Source organism: Astatotilapia calliptera, chromosome 18 (assembly GCF_964374335.1).
Source record: "Astatotilapia calliptera chromosome 18, fAstCal68.1, whole genome shotgun sequence".
Taxonomy (NCBI): Eukaryota; Metazoa; Chordata; class Actinopteri; order Cichliformes; family Cichlidae; genus Astatotilapia; species Astatotilapia calliptera.
In genome coordinates, this window is record NC_137439.1 from 33,808,895 (window position 1) to 33,824,658 (window position 15,764).

The 15,764-nt window shown below is 42.0% G+C and overlaps 1 long non-coding RNA gene across 1 annotated transcript; it reads left to right on the forward strand.

The window, feature by feature from the left end:
* The first annotated feature begins 4,354 nt into the window (after window positions 1-4,354).
* On the forward strand, window positions 4,355-13,799 carry LOC145422063 (uncharacterized). The gene is made up of 2 exons (XR_013903444.1): window positions 4,355-4,717; window positions 13,405-13,799. It is a non-coding gene; the product is annotated as an uncharacterized LOC145422063 (long non-coding RNA).
* The last annotated feature ends 1,965 nt before the right edge of the window (window positions 13,800-15,764 follow it).

The following is a 15,764-nucleotide window of genomic DNA, read 5'->3' on the forward strand; positions in this document are numbered from 1 at the left end:
TAGCTGCACACATTGAGATGTTTCCTCCAGGTTGTCCAGGGACTTGGATGGTAGCCCTTTGTCCAATAAGGTTACGTCCTCTGCGTCTAGTTTTTGCCAGATTGAAACCTCATCAACAAAAATATACTTGTGATGATTCACAGCAGCGTCCAGCTCCATCACCCTCTAAAATGATAATTTAGTTAGTTTTTTTTTACAACTAATAGTTGTCAGTACTGTTACAGTAATTGCATGCCAGTTTAGTGTTGTACCTGAATATATTCTGAACGCAGTTGTTTCACCCGGACATTGTTCCTCTCAAAAGGAACCAAGTAAATTTGTTTCATGGAAACCTGGTGCTTCTTCAAAAGCCGGGCAATCGTTGGAAGGCTAATTGATGGCACATTGGCAAAGGTGTCATTGCTGTTCTCAACAGCCTGTTTGATCTCAGACAGCCGTATGTCATTCCTTGCCCTGACCATTTCCACCACAGCCAACTCCTGCTGGTCAGTCAAAACACGTGGGCGACCACCATCAGGTTGTCTCCTGTTAATTCTGAGGACAATCATATACTGTCAATATTGAAGTATTACAAATTACATTACTGTAAACTGACAATTACATGTTGTTCATCTATACAATAGAGTACTATATTTTAGAAGTGAAGTTGCTATAGCAGACATGCCGGTTTTCTTGGCGAAAAGTGCTGATGATAGAGCTGACAGTTGACCTTTTTAAATTAGGCTGTACCAACCTGGCAGCCTCAGCCATGGTAAAGCCTCTGTTAACCACATGGTCAACAATGATGGCCCGGACTTCATTAGAGATGATGGTGCATTGTCTTCTGCCTACATTTCTCTGAAGACCACCTCTCTGTCGAGGAGCACCACCACCTCTTCGATGAAGGTTTCCTCTCCCTACGAGTCTATCCTGCTCCATATTTGAACAGTGCAAAGTCTCAAACACAGTTCTACTTATATGGTAACTAATTGGGATCATCAGGGGGAAACAATTAGCAATTAGTATTTCTAGATTGAAAGCTCTTGCAGCAATGTGTAACTTACAAATGACCAGACAACAGTCAGTCAAGTTGAAAATCCATGGACATAATGAATGATTCATTGATTAAACATTAAGATCAGTTGAATTAAATGATAGAAAAATGTATTAAACTGAATAATAAGAGATGCAAATCAAAAATTTGATAGTGATAACATTATGAAAGGCAGTAACTGTGAACGAAACATTTATTTAGATGAAACACTTATTTTGTGTAGTGAAAAGGATATTTTGTCATAATGTGTATTGTACTGACACAATTGAAAATATGCTGAAATGTTTGAAAAACGTGCACTTTTGATGATCTGTTGTGATATAAGTACTAAGAGTTTTGAAAACGTACCAATTGCTTGTGAAAGCTGCGCCAAACCAATTAAAAATAAAGAAATTGCAATAATTTATTCAGATTTATTATAAATAATTCTAATTACACATCTTGCTTCAATATTTGTATCTTGTGTCACTACCAATACATTTTATTTTAATTGTATATGTAACCCAACCAGTGCAGGGGCCTCCCTACACCCCGGACTCTGCGTTGTGTAAGTTTGTGTTGGATTGGGGTGCGCAGTAGAGAGAGCAGTCGGACACAGGCGTTCAATTTGTGGCTCGGACTGCGCCGTTTATTCAGATGCTGGGGCAAACACCACTCCAACTCTGCTGCTGGCCCTTTGCAAATCACAGTAAACACTGAACCAAGATGGCGCCCGCGCGAACGAGAAATCTGAACTACGGTGTCCTGCAGAGGACAAATAGTCAAAATTGCTTAGATCTACCATACATATGCAGCTCAACAGCGACACCTTGTGACTTATTCCAGTCACTGCCTTACATATACATTGATTAATGACCTGCAGAATCTCCTTATCATATTAAGTGATTCATAATGGTCACTTTATGCTGTCTCCATTTTGAAAGTGAAGACATCCTTGCATTACATACTTTAGGTTTATTTTCTGCAGGCAGGTTTCTGAGAGAGAACAGGCAGATTTACACTATAACATGCAGCGTTCTATAGATGGATGCATAATAAAATGAAAAATTACATGTATGTACATTTATGATAAAGTAGATAAAACACATTTATGTCGGCCTTGGCTCATTAGTTCTTGTCTTTAAATGAAGTTTGTGTATGTTTCAGGTCCTGCACTCTCAAAGACTGAATGAACCAGCATTGCAACCATGGGTCACTGTGAGCATCACAGGGAAGGTTGAAGCCGCCCACTGCAGCTGCATGGCCGGAGTCGCAGAGACCTGCACCCACGTCACTGCTCTTCTGTTTAATGTAGAAGCAACAGTGTTGATCCGTGGCACAAGGACTGTTACAGGTGAACCTGCATACTGGGTTTTGCTGGGTAATATGACCAAGATACAGCCAGAGGTTGGCCATAAGATGGACTTCTCCTCTTCAGCTGCCCCAAAAAAGGCTCTTGATCAAAACATAAACAGACCATCCGTATTGAAAGGTAAAAGGAGCCGTCCTCAAAAAAGAAAACTCCCAGCTGCTACTGTGGAGGAGTCGTCACTGCTATAATGCCATAATGTTTTATCTAGGGGTCTAGATTTATGCCTGTAGTGCACTGCCGTGTAAATAATTTGCATTTACTGAATATGTACTGACTGAGTCCCGCTGTTCAAAAGTTGAATAAAGAAACAAACTAATTTTTGCCTTTTTTTATTTTATTAAAACCACTTTATAGAACATCACATCAGTAACAGTGTAGAATCCATGTCATTTATAGTTTACAAATGACAAAATGTTTACACCAAATCATGACAGTGTTTACATGATATCACCCACTACTAACATTACTTATTTACTGTATCTTTTGGGGGAAAAAATACCACTATTTATACAGCAAAAGACTTAAGAATATTTAACAGGAGCAAGTTTAATTTTTCCCTGGTGTTACTACCACACTGTTCAACAAACCTTCACCATCTTATCCAGAAGGGTCACCTCTTCACCCTCACATGGAAGAAGTAATCTGATTGGCATGGTGGTTTGTTTGAAGCAGGTCCCTTGTGTAGCGCTGGAACTCAGTCACGATTTCATCCATTTCATAGGCTGGTTTTCTGCAATAATGCCAAATAATTAGCAACTCTAGAAATAGAAGGTAGTTCTGCAAAATCACTCAGTAGGATGTTTGTTCTAATTTGCTATGACCTCGGAGTGCATCGAACATGAAACTAATAGGCTATAAAGAGTGATAGGAACTAGAGCAGGGAGATATGGCCAAAAATATTTATCACGATATATATTTGAAAATTTGCGATAACGATATAACTGATGATATAATTGATGCGAGACAAAATACAACTCCACAACTTTACTAGCGCAAAAAAACACCATCCATTTATTTTCACTTAAGCAAGAAGCTGGTTTTATGGGGGAGGCTAGTGGATGAACAGAGGTTGGTGAGTCTAAGGCTGGCGGAGCTACGGGCAGAGCTAAAGATGGTGACAACGCTGCAGCCTGGGCTAGTAAAGCTGGTGCCTGAGCAGGGGACAGGTCAGCTAGCCTAACTAGGGATAATCCTAGTGCATGAAAGGCAGGATCAGGAGGTGGATGAAGTGGTGGAGTGACAGGTGGAGAGGCTAGCTCTTCCGAGCCTCTAGCGAGGTCAGGCTGGGTTCCGGCTGCCCTCAGCCTGGGTGCTGGGACAGGCACGGGAGGTGGCTGGACACCAGTCACCCCCACCCGAGAAACAGGAACTGGTGTGGAGACAGACTGGGTCACAGCTGCTCTCGTCCTGGGAGCTGGCACAGGTTGGGGTGTTACACGGACAGGCTGAGCCTTAGCTGCCTTCACCTGAGAAGGTGAAACAGGTGAAGGGGAAGGCCGAATCTGGGCCACCGTGCTGGCAGGAAATGGCTGAGCGATGGGTGAGGAAATAATGAGGGAATGGGAGAAACTATCAGGTTTAGCGGGGATAATGCCTTTAGCAGTGGCTTGTGATGGTGGAATAGTCTCTTTGGAGGCAGGATGGTGAGTATTAATTGGGTAGTCCAGAATATAATCATAGTACACAGTCTTTGGCTTAGGTGGGCGGTCAATAGTCTCTAGATTATGGCGAGGTGAAAGAAAAAAGTCAGTTTCGCTCACCACCGGATGCTGCTGCTCCGAACAGGAAACGCGGTGGCGGCGTGAACCTCGCCTACTCTTATGGTGTGTTCACACCGAACGCGATGGACGCGAAAACAAAAGCCCCAAACGCCCCTAATTTGACGCGTGCACATTCGCACCTCTACGCATGTCCAAGAAAAATCCAAAAAATCCCCAAAATATGATATTTTAACGCGCGTGAACCGGAAATGTGGGAGGGATGTGGGAGGAAGTTTTGCCAGACCGGTATCTTTGCAAGATGGCAGCTGTCGAGCTAGCGCTTGAAGAGAGAGTCTCCCTTCTCTACTTACTGTGGAGAGCAGAGTAGCGGCGTAAAGGACATCCTCGCCGTACCTGGGTCCATCAGGTCCTCCAGAGGTGTGAGCAGTTTGGTGAGTTTCACCACTTGCTCCAGGAGCTGCGCCTGGATTACAGCCGATTCCAGCGCTATCACCGTCATTCACTCGGCCAGTTTGAGGACCTGCTGTCCCGCGTCGGTCCCAGAATCGCCCACCTAGACACCAATTACAGGCGCTCAATCCCACCTGCAGAGCGCCTGTCCATCTGCCTGAGGTTAGTAAAAGTGTTTAATACGGTAGTCCTTTATTGATACCTGTGCTAATATATGCTAAACCATCCATTTATACACTGCTAACATGGATGTGCTATGCTAACAGTGAATGCTGTCGGTGTTTACTGAAAGCAAACTGTGGTACAGAGACGACTCTTTATAATATTTCTAGTGATACTCAGAAGGTCTCATCAAGTCCCGATTTAATTCGATTTATGCTGTTATCAGTGTTTGCGATTGATTGATTGATTGATTGAATCTTTATTTTGAACATGTTGAAAAAGTATAAAAAAAAATAGAATTAAAAGAGACAAATGAACAAAGCAAACAAAAGGAAAACGAGCAACCACAACTCCAAATAACGTCCATGTTCAAAAAGGAGCAGGAAGAAGCATAAGCTTATTTAATCCCACCCCTTTTCCACTATCTAGTATCAATAGACTACAGAAATACCTCCTTGTAATTACATTATATGTTATGTGTAATTTTTTTTTTTTTTTAATATATACACATATATGTTTCTATCTATCCATACCTACGTACAGTGGGGCAAAAAAGTATTTAGTCAGCCACCGATTGTGCAAGTTCCCCCACTTAAAATGATGACAGAGGTCAGTAATTTGCACCAGAGGTACACTTCAACTGTGAGAGACAGAATGTGAAAAAAAAAATCCATGAATCCACATGGTAGGATTTGTAAAGAATTTATTCGTAAATCAGGGTGGAAAATAAGTATTTGGTCAATAACAAAAATACAACTCAATACTTTGTAACATAACCTTTGTTGGCAATAACAGAGGTCAAACGTTTACTATAGGTCTTTACCAGGTTTGCACACACAGTAGCTGGTATTTTGGCCCATTCCTCCATGCAGATCTTCTCGAGAGCAGTGATGTTTTGGGGCTGTCGCCGAGCAACACGCACTTTCAACTCCTGCCACAGATTTTCTATGGGGTTGAGGTCTGGAGACTGGCTAGGCCACTCCAGGACTTTCAAATGCTTCTTACGGAGCCACTCCTTTGTTGCCCGGGCGGTGTGTTTTGGATCATTGTCATGTTGGAAGACCCAGCCTCGTTTCATCTTCAAAGTTCTCACTGATTGAAGGAGGTTTTGGCTCAAAATCTCACGATACATGGCCCCATTCATTCTGTCCTTAACACGGATCAGTCGTCCTGTCCCCTTGGCAGAAAAACAGCCCCATAGCATGATGTTTCCACCCCCATGCTTCACAGTAGGTATGGTGTTCTTGGGATGCAACTCAGTATTCTTCTTCCTCCAAACACGACGAGTTGAGTTTATACCAAAAAGTTCTACTTTGGTTTCATCTGACCACATGACATTCTCCCAATCCTCTGCTGTATCATCCATGTGCTCTCTGGCAAACTTCAGACGGGCCTGGACATGCACTGGCTTCAGCAGCGGAACACGTCTGGCACTGCGGGATTTGATTCCCTGCCGTTGTAGTGTGTTACTGATGGTGACCTTTGTTACTTTGGTCCCAGCTCTCTGCAGGTCATTCACCAGGTCCCCCCGTGTGGTTCTGGGATCTTTGCTCACCGTTCTCATGATCATTTTGACCCCACGGGATGAGATCTTGCGTGGAGCCCCAGATCGAGGGAGATTATCAGTGGTCTTGTATGTCTTCCATTTTCTGATGATTGCTCCCACAGTTGATTTTTTCACACCAAGCTGCTTGCCTATTGTAGATTCACTCTTCCCAGTCTGGTGCAGGTCTACAATACTTTTCCTGGTGTCCTTCGAAAGCTCTTTGGTCTTGGCCATGGCGGAGTTTGGAGTCTGACTGTTTGAGGCTGTGGACAGGTGTCTTTTATACAGATGATGAGTTCAAACAGGTGCCATTCATACAGGTAACGAGTGGGGGACAGAAAAGCTTCTTACAGAAGACGTTACAGGTCTGTGAGAGCCAGAGATTTTCCTTGTTTGAGGTGACCAAATACTTATTTTCCACCCTGATTTACGAATAAATTCTTTACAAATCCTACCATGTGAATTCATGGATTTTTTTTTCACATTCTGTCTCTCACAGTTGAAGTGTACCTCTGGTGCAAATTACTGACCTCTGTCATCATTTTAAGTGGGGGAACTTGCACAATCGGTGGCTGACTAAATACTTTTTTGCCCCACTGTATATACACACATACGCACATATACACATTTTCAATAACCCCATTAACACCTGAAGGATACACAACCTACACAACATATATATATATATATATATATATATATATATATATATATATATATATATATATATATATATACATACATATATATATATATATACACACATATATATACATATACATACATACATATACATATATATATATATATATATATATATATATATATATACATATATATATATATATATATATATATATGTATATACATATATATATATATATATATATATAAAACACCCAGCACGCCCCTGCGGGCGGTTTATCCTTCAAGCTCGGGTCCTCTACCAGAGGCCTGGGAGCTTGAGGGTCCTGCGCAGTATCTTAGCTGTTCCCAGGACTGCGCTCTTCTGGACAGAGATCTCCGATGTTGTTCCCAGGATCTGCTGGAGCCACTCGCCTAGCTTGGGAGTCACCGCACCTAGTGCTCCGATTACCACGGGGACCACCGTTACCTTCACCCTCCACATCCTCTCGAGCTCTTCTCTGAGCCCTTGGTATTTCTCCAGCTTCTCGTGTTCCTTCTTCCTGATATTGCTGTCATTCGGAACCGCTACATCGATCACTACGGCCGTCTTCTTCTGTTTGTCTACCACCACTATGTCCGGTTGGTTAGCCACCACCATTTTGTCCGTCTGTATCTGGAAGTCCCACAGGATCTTAGCTCGGTCATTCTCCACCACCCTTGGGGGCATCTCCCATTTTGACCTCGGGACTTCTAGGTTATACTCGGCACAGATGTTCCTGTACACTATGCCGGCCACTTGGTTATGGCGTTCCATGTATGCCTTGCCTGCTAGCATCTTGCACCCTGCTGTTATGTGCTGGATTGTTTCTGGGGCATCTTTACACAGCCTGCACCTGGGGTCTTGCCTGGTGTGATAGACCCCAGCCTCTATGGATCTTGTACTCAGAGCTTGTTCTTGTGCTGCCATGATTAGTGCCTCTGTGCTGTCTTTCAGTCCAGCTTTGTCCAGCCACTGGTAGGATTTCTGGATATCAGCCACCTCCTCTATCTGTCGGTGGTACATACCGTGCAGGGGCCTGTCCTTCCATGATGGTTCCTCGTCTCCCTCCTCTTTCTTGGGTTTCTGCTGCCTGAGGTATTCACTGAGCACTCGGTCAGTTGGGGCCATCTTCCCAATGTATTCTTGGATGTTCCTTGTCTCATCCTGGACTGTGGTGCTGACACTCACCAGTCCCCGGCCCCCTTCCTTCCGCTTAGCGTACAGCCTCAGGGTGCTGGACTTGGGGTGAAACCCTCCATGCATGGTCAGGAGCTTTCTTGTCTTTATGTCAGTGGCTTCTATCTCCTCCTTTGGCCAGCTTATTACCCCAGCAGGGTACCTGATCACGGGCAGGGCGTATGTGTTGATGGCCCGGATCTTGTTCTTACCATTCAGCTGACTCCTCAGGACTTGCCTGACCCTCTGCAGGTACTTGGTGGTTGCAGCCTTTCTAGCGGCCTCTTCATGGTTCCCATTTGCCTGCGGGATCCCCAGGTACTTGTAACTGTCCTCTATGTCTGCAATGTTGCCTTCTGGTAGTTCAATCCCCTCAGTTCTGACTACCTTCCCTCTCTTTGATACCATCCGACTACACTTCTCCAGTCCGAACGACATTCCAATGTCATTGCTGTATAGCCTGGTAGTGTGGATCAGTGAATCGATGTCTCGTTCACTCTTGGCATACAGCTTGATGTCATCCATGTACAGGAGGTGGCTGACAACTGCTCCGTTCCGTAGTCGGTATCCGTAGCCAGTCTTGTTAACGATCTCACTATATATATATATATATATATATATATATATATATATATATATATATATATATATATATATATATATATATATATATATATATATATATATACATACATACATACCCATACCAACAAACCCGTGCATGCGCACACACATGAAAATATTAGACAAGAACACCCTATCAAATCTCTACCTTTTCCCTGTACCCTGTAAAAACCATATCCTTAAACCGCTTTTTAAACTGCGCCATGCTTGGACATTGCTTCATATCTTTACTTAGTCTGTTCCACAGCTTCACTCCACACACAGAGATGCAAAAACTTTTTAATGTTGTACGGATACGAGGATGTTTTACATTTAATTCCCCCCTCAAATTGTATCCCCGTTCCCTTTTAGAAAACATTTTTAGAATATTGTCAGGAAGCAGGTTATTTATTGCTTTATATATAATTTGTGCTGTGAGAAAATGAACCAGATCTGTGAATTTTAGAATTTTTGATTTTAAGAATAGTGGATTTGTATGATCTCTGTAACCAGTTTTATGGATTATCCTTATGGCCCTTTTTTGTAATATAAAGATTGATGATAGCGAACATTTGTAAGTATTGCCCCAAACCTCTGCACAGTAATTCAAATACGGTGCAATCAGGGAACAATAGATAATGTGGAGTGATTTGTGGTCCAGAATGTGTTTTACTTTACTCAAGATTGAGACACTTCTTGAAATTTTGTTATGTATATGATTTATATGAGACTTCCAGTTTAATTTATCATCTATAATCACACCAAGAAACTTATGTTCAAGTACTCTTTCAATTTCCACACCATCTACATGAATCTGCACTTGTGCATTTCTAAGGGAATTCCCAAATAAGATAATTTTAGTTTTACTTAGATTTAGCGATAGTTTGTTCCTGTTAAACCATTTTTTAATTTTGCACATTTCTGAAGTAATTGTATCCAGCAGCTCCTTTAGATTCCCCCCAGAACAAAAAATATTTGTGTCATCTGCAAATAATACTAATTTTAATATATCAGATGCCTTACAAATATCATTTATATAAATAATAAATAATTTTGGACCCAGTACAGAGCCTTGTGGAACACCACAAGCAATGTCCAAGCATGATGAGGAATGGACACCCAGCTTCACAAATTGTTTCCTGTCACTTAAATAATTTTTCACCCATTGCAGTACAACCCCCCTAATCCCATACCATTCCAGTTTATTAATTAATATGTCATGATTGATTGTGTCGAATGCTTTCTTGAGATCCAGAAATACTCCAGCTGCATACTGTTTCTGATCTATAGCATTCGTAATCTCCTCAATTGATTCGATTAATGCCAGAGATGTTGATCTTTTTGATCTGAATCCATATTGACTGTCAGAGTAATTTATATTTATCTAAGAATTTGTCTAATCGTTTATTAAACAGGTTTTCTAGGATTTTGGAGAATTGTGGTAGTAAAGAAACAGGCCTGTAATTTGTGAAGTGGCGTCTGTCCCCGGTTTTATACAGCGGCACAACTTTAGCTATTTTCATTTTGTTTGGCACTTTTCCCGTCTGAAATGATAAGTTGCAAATATATGTTAGAGGTCCTACAAGTCCTTCAATGACCTTCTTGACGATTTTCATGTCAATATCATTACAATCAGTAGATGTTTTATATTTACACATGTGTACAATGTCAATTATTTCTTTTTCCTCCACTGATGTGAGGAACATTGAGTTAGGGTTCCTATCAATCAGGTTTTCACTACAGTCTACTGATGGCAGTGACTCAGGAATTTGTTCTGCCAGTTTTGGTCCAATATTTACAAAATAATGATTAAAGCTGTTGACCTTATCAGCAGTGTTTTCCATAATATTGCCATTATCGATAAAGTATTGTGGATAACTTTGTTGTCCAGAATTATTTTTAATGATACCGTTTAAAACATCCCATATTCCTTTCATATTCTGTTTATTGTTGTTCAATATTTTACTATAATACTCCTTTCTACATACACGTATAATATTGGTCAACTTATTTTTGTATTTTTTATATTTATTTTCAGCATCTTTTGTTCTTTGTTTCAGGAATTCCCTATAGAGTGTATTTTTCTTTTTACATGCATTTTGTAAACCCTTAGTGAGCCATGGTCTATCTGAATATTTGTGCTTTCTGTTGTATTTTATTGTTGGACAGTTTTTATCGTACAACTCCATGAATATTCTTAAAAATATGCCATATGCAATATCAATATCAGCTTCTTTGTACACATTGTCCCAGTCCTGATTTAATAGAGCGTTCTTAAATGCAGTCATAGTTTCTTCTGTCCTTACACGTCTGTATCTCAGTTGTTCTTCATGCTGATTTTTCTTATAATTAGTGTCATAAACTGCAAAAACTGGTAGGTGATCACTGATGTCATTAATTAATATTCCGCTCACAATGTTGTTTTCCATATTGTTAGTGAAAATATTGTCAAGTAAGGTGGCACAATGTGGTGTAATTCTGCTGGGCGTGGTTATTTTAGGATGTAAACTCAAACTGTACATAGTGTTTAGGAATTCGTCGGTCATTTTATGCTTTTTTGGATTCAACAGGTCAATATTAAAATCACCACAGATAAACATAACTTTTTGATTTGTTTTAGAAAATATTTCCTCTATGAAGTCATTAAATACTTGAATACTAGAGCCAGGTGTTCTATATATACAGCTAATTATTACATTTTTTTCTTTTTCCTTATAAATTTCAATTGTTATACATTCTAGTAAATTATCAATTACAGTTGTCATACTTTCTACCACCTTGTAGTTTAGGTTTTTATCCACATACACAGCTACTCCCCCTCCACTCTTGTTCCTTCTATTTACAAAATTCACTTCATATCCCTCCTGTCCAAAGTCCATTCCTTTCTCCGCATTGATCCATGTTTCAGAAATGGCAATAATTTCAAATGGATTTGTCAACTCATTGAGATATTCCTTTATATTGTTGAAGTTGGCATACAGACTTCTGCTATTAAAATGGATTATTGATAATTTATTTTCCGTGTTGATGGTGTGCTTAAACTGTTCATCAGTGAAGTAGCAGCAGTTACAGCTGATGTTGTAGAAGAAATTATTTTCCGGGTCTATATCCTTTTCTAAGTCTAGAACATTATGGTCTGTGTATCGAAATGTTCTCAGTTCCAGATTATCACAAAGAGAATTCCAATGAGTTATGTTGATATTGTTGCCGGATGCAGATGAAGTTCTTTTGGACTGTGCCATGTGTTGTGTTGTGTGTCACGTCACATGTGTATTCATACCTCCAGAGTAAGTTGACCTCAGTATTTGTCCAGCTCCTCCATATTTCTGATGACCAACACTTTGGCTTGTTCCGGTGTTCCATTGAGTTTAATGAATACTTTGCAGTTGGTGGTCCATGTATTTTGAATTTTTCCCTGTTTCTTCAAGTAACGTGCTTTCCTGGCAATGTCCGCATTTCTTTTTATCAGATGTTCGTTCATGAAGACATCGGATCCTTTCAGTTTCTTTCCTTGTTTTAACAGTGCTGTTTTCTGTTTTCTGTTTGCAAATCTCACAATGATGGCTGGTTTGTTACTGTCATTTTTTCGGGGTAGAGGGTGGCAAGCCTCAATGTTGTTATAATCCACTTCCACACCTTTGGACCGTAGAAAGGTAGCCACTTGATGCTCCGTGGAGTTGACATCTTCCTCTCCTGGCCCTCCTACATTGTCAGTGGCGACCGCCCGGGCGTATGACCGGGGTTTGATGCGAAGCCCCGTGATGATAACATCGTTCATCCGGGTGTACTGCTCCAAATCCGCCACTCTGTTCTCCAGGTACGCCAGCCGCCGATCCTTCTCGGCGTTCTGGATGCGGAGAGCCTTAACTTCCTCGACCAGGTCCAGGATGGCTTTCTGCTGCAGTTTGACAGTAGAAATCTCCTCTGTCATAAACTCCAGCGACTTCTTAATATCGTCTCCTTCCTCGGCTGACAGAACTTTTTTCGGGCCCATGCTGAGAGACGCTCTCGTAGCTTTGCCGTGACGACCGGCTAGCTATGATAGCATGGCTGTGGTGTCACATCAATGTATGCGCTCGGTGTTTGCTGATATCAAACTGTAACATTAGGACCACTGAGTTAACCTTTGTAGTGATACTCACTCCTTTTTATTTAGACCTGGTTTAATTCTGGGATAGTTGAATATTTGTATATAATCCCTGCAGCTGTCAGACTCTATAGCAGGGGTCACAGCCTTTATTAAAACAGAGTTAGATAAAACTGTGAACAGTTTGGTTAATCTTTAGTTACATGGTTCTATCTTGATAAGCTGTTTTATCACAGATTAATTTTTCAAAAATATTAATGATTTAAGTAAGGAAAGGGCTACATGTCAACATACATGTCAACATTTCTATTAATGTCTCACTTCATTCCTACCTGATTGACATGTTTAGGAATTATGAGTGATTGGCTCACTGTAGTTGTGAAAGTTGCTACCAATCAAATTATGATATGTTAAAGTTAAAGTAAAACACAACTGTTTTAGATATTATCTAATATACATTTTGTAATTATCCTTATAATTACAAAATGTTTTGTGTAAGATTCATGTTTTGTAATTTATATCTGACATCACAAAAGTATTTTGGAATTTGAATAATGTATTTTGTAACTGCAGTACACATAATACTGATTTTGAACAATTTTGTCCAGGTTCCTTGTCACCGCGGACTCCTTCAGGACCATCGCGTTCAGTTTCAGAGTCGGTGTGTCCACGGTGAGCCAGATCACCCCCCAGGCAGCGACGTCCATCTGGGACTGTCTAGTGGACGACTTCATGGCTGTGCCTTCACCTGGAGACTGGCGGTCCATCACAGAGGGATTCCAGGAGCGCTGGAACTTTCCTCTGTGCTGTGCAGCTCTGGATGGGAAGCACGTCCAGACAAAGGCACCCCATATATCATATAGGAGACACACACATTGATATACACTAAATATTTATTTCATTTCTTTTTTGTGGTGCCCAAATTTATGCACCTGCTTGATTTTGTTTAAACAATTATTGCACACTTTTTGTAAATCCAGTAAACTTCTTTTCACTTCTCAAATATCACTGTGTGTGTCTCCTGTATGATATTTAACTGACCTTTTTTATTGTAGCAACCAACGATTTATACAGGAAAATGATGTCTATTAACAAGGTTGCCCAAACTTTTGCTGTCGCGGTGCAGGTGTGTATTTCCGAATGAGGCTCATAGTTATGGGTGTTTTTGTGCTGTTTTTTTCTATTGGACGCGATGGTTATCAAAACCAAACATGATAAAATTGACAAGCGCAGGAGATTTGTCAATCAGGCTGCAGAATGCAATGCTGTCCGGTGCAAAAAAAAGAAAAAAAAAAAAGAGGCAGTGACGGATGAACAGCGGGACCACTGTGTGCTGTTTATTAATAAACAATAAAATATATTCTTAAATGACAACATGCCTAAAAGCAGAACGGTATTTGTACATCAGTGGGAAAATAGCGGTGGCTTGCTAGCTTTTGTGCGGCTTCCCCGGGTCAGTGAAAACTTTAGAGAAAACTTAAGAGAAATGAATGAACTTACCAGGTTGCCCGATCTCTTCACATATCTTCCTCCAAGCTCGGTCCTTTATATTCCTGTCTCGGTCCAGAAAGCAGCTGGTGTCGTACGGCTCCGGGTTGTTTGCTACGGCATTGATTAGCCTTCCTTCTATTGAAGAATAAAGGGCTTTGGCTGGATCTGCCCCTTTGAACTAGGTAACAGCCACGTCACCAGGCTCCTGATTGGTTGTCGCGGCGTGATTTGACGCTGGAGTTCAGATTTTTCCAACTCGAGCGGTGGACGCGAAACGCGCGTATGCACAAAATGCAACACATAAACTCACGCGCGTGTTTTTTTTCGCGAGTCAAACGCCTGAAACGCGCGTTTCAGGCGTTTTGGCGTTTTCGCGACGCAAATCTGCTTCCGAATTTTTGCGGGAGCCGCAATCGCGGGTCAGCGCGCCTTTCCATTGACTTTACATGTAAGCCTGACGCTCTGCCTGCCTCTATCGCGTTCGGTGTGAACACACCGTAACAGTGTGTTCACATGTAGTAGCAGGCGCGGCGAGCGACGGAGCCTCCATCGAGGCGAGATGGGAGGCAGATTTGCGGCGCCCTGGCGACGTGGAAAGTGGGATGAATGAGGCGGGCGGTGGGTGAGCGAGGAGCGGAGCGGCGAGAGAGGGAGCGGCCGAAGCCCGGTGAGAGACACCCACTCTCTGAGGCGAATACTCCGGTGCAGGTGAGGCAGCAGATGGGAAAACGCCATTTGAACTGAAGAAGCTTCTCGGATGAGAGGTGAAACGTCTTCAATAACTTAAAGAAGTCCAGACGCTTTTCTTTGCAAGCTCGTTTGAATAATCTGACTAATGACACAAGCTGACATTAATGTAGATGGGCTCAGCAGGTAACACAGCCCTTTGTGTGGTATAGATGGCTTCAGAGAAAGGACAGGCCCTGGTGTGCTTTAGATGGCTTAGTCAGAAGCACAGGCCTTGGTGAAATGTACATGGCCTCATCCGGCAGCATGGGCCCTGGTGTAACGTTGGTGGCCTCCGTCAGCAGGACAGACCCTGGTGTCGTGAAGATGGCCTCACCCAGCAGCACAGACCCTGGTGAGGCTCTGTTTACTATTTGCTGGAAGCCCAGGTCCTGGTGTAATTAAAATGGCCTCAGCAAGCAGGAAAGTCCCTGGTGTAATGTAGATAACCTCAACCAGGAGCACAGACAGTGGTTAGCTTTAGATGACCTCATCCGGCAGCACAGGCCCTGGTTAAATGTGGATGGCCTCATCCAGCGTGCAGTAAAGGCTCTGGTGTGGTGTAGATTGCCTCAGCCAGCAGCCCAGGTCCTGGTGTACTGAAGATGGCCTAAGCATGCAGCACAAGCCCCCTGGTAAAGTAGCCCCCATCACTGGCTGGTGATGTTGCTGACATCACCAGCCAGTGTAGAGGAGAGGAGGCTTGACGACATCACCAGCCAGGGCAGAGGAGAGTGGTTTCCTGAGATCA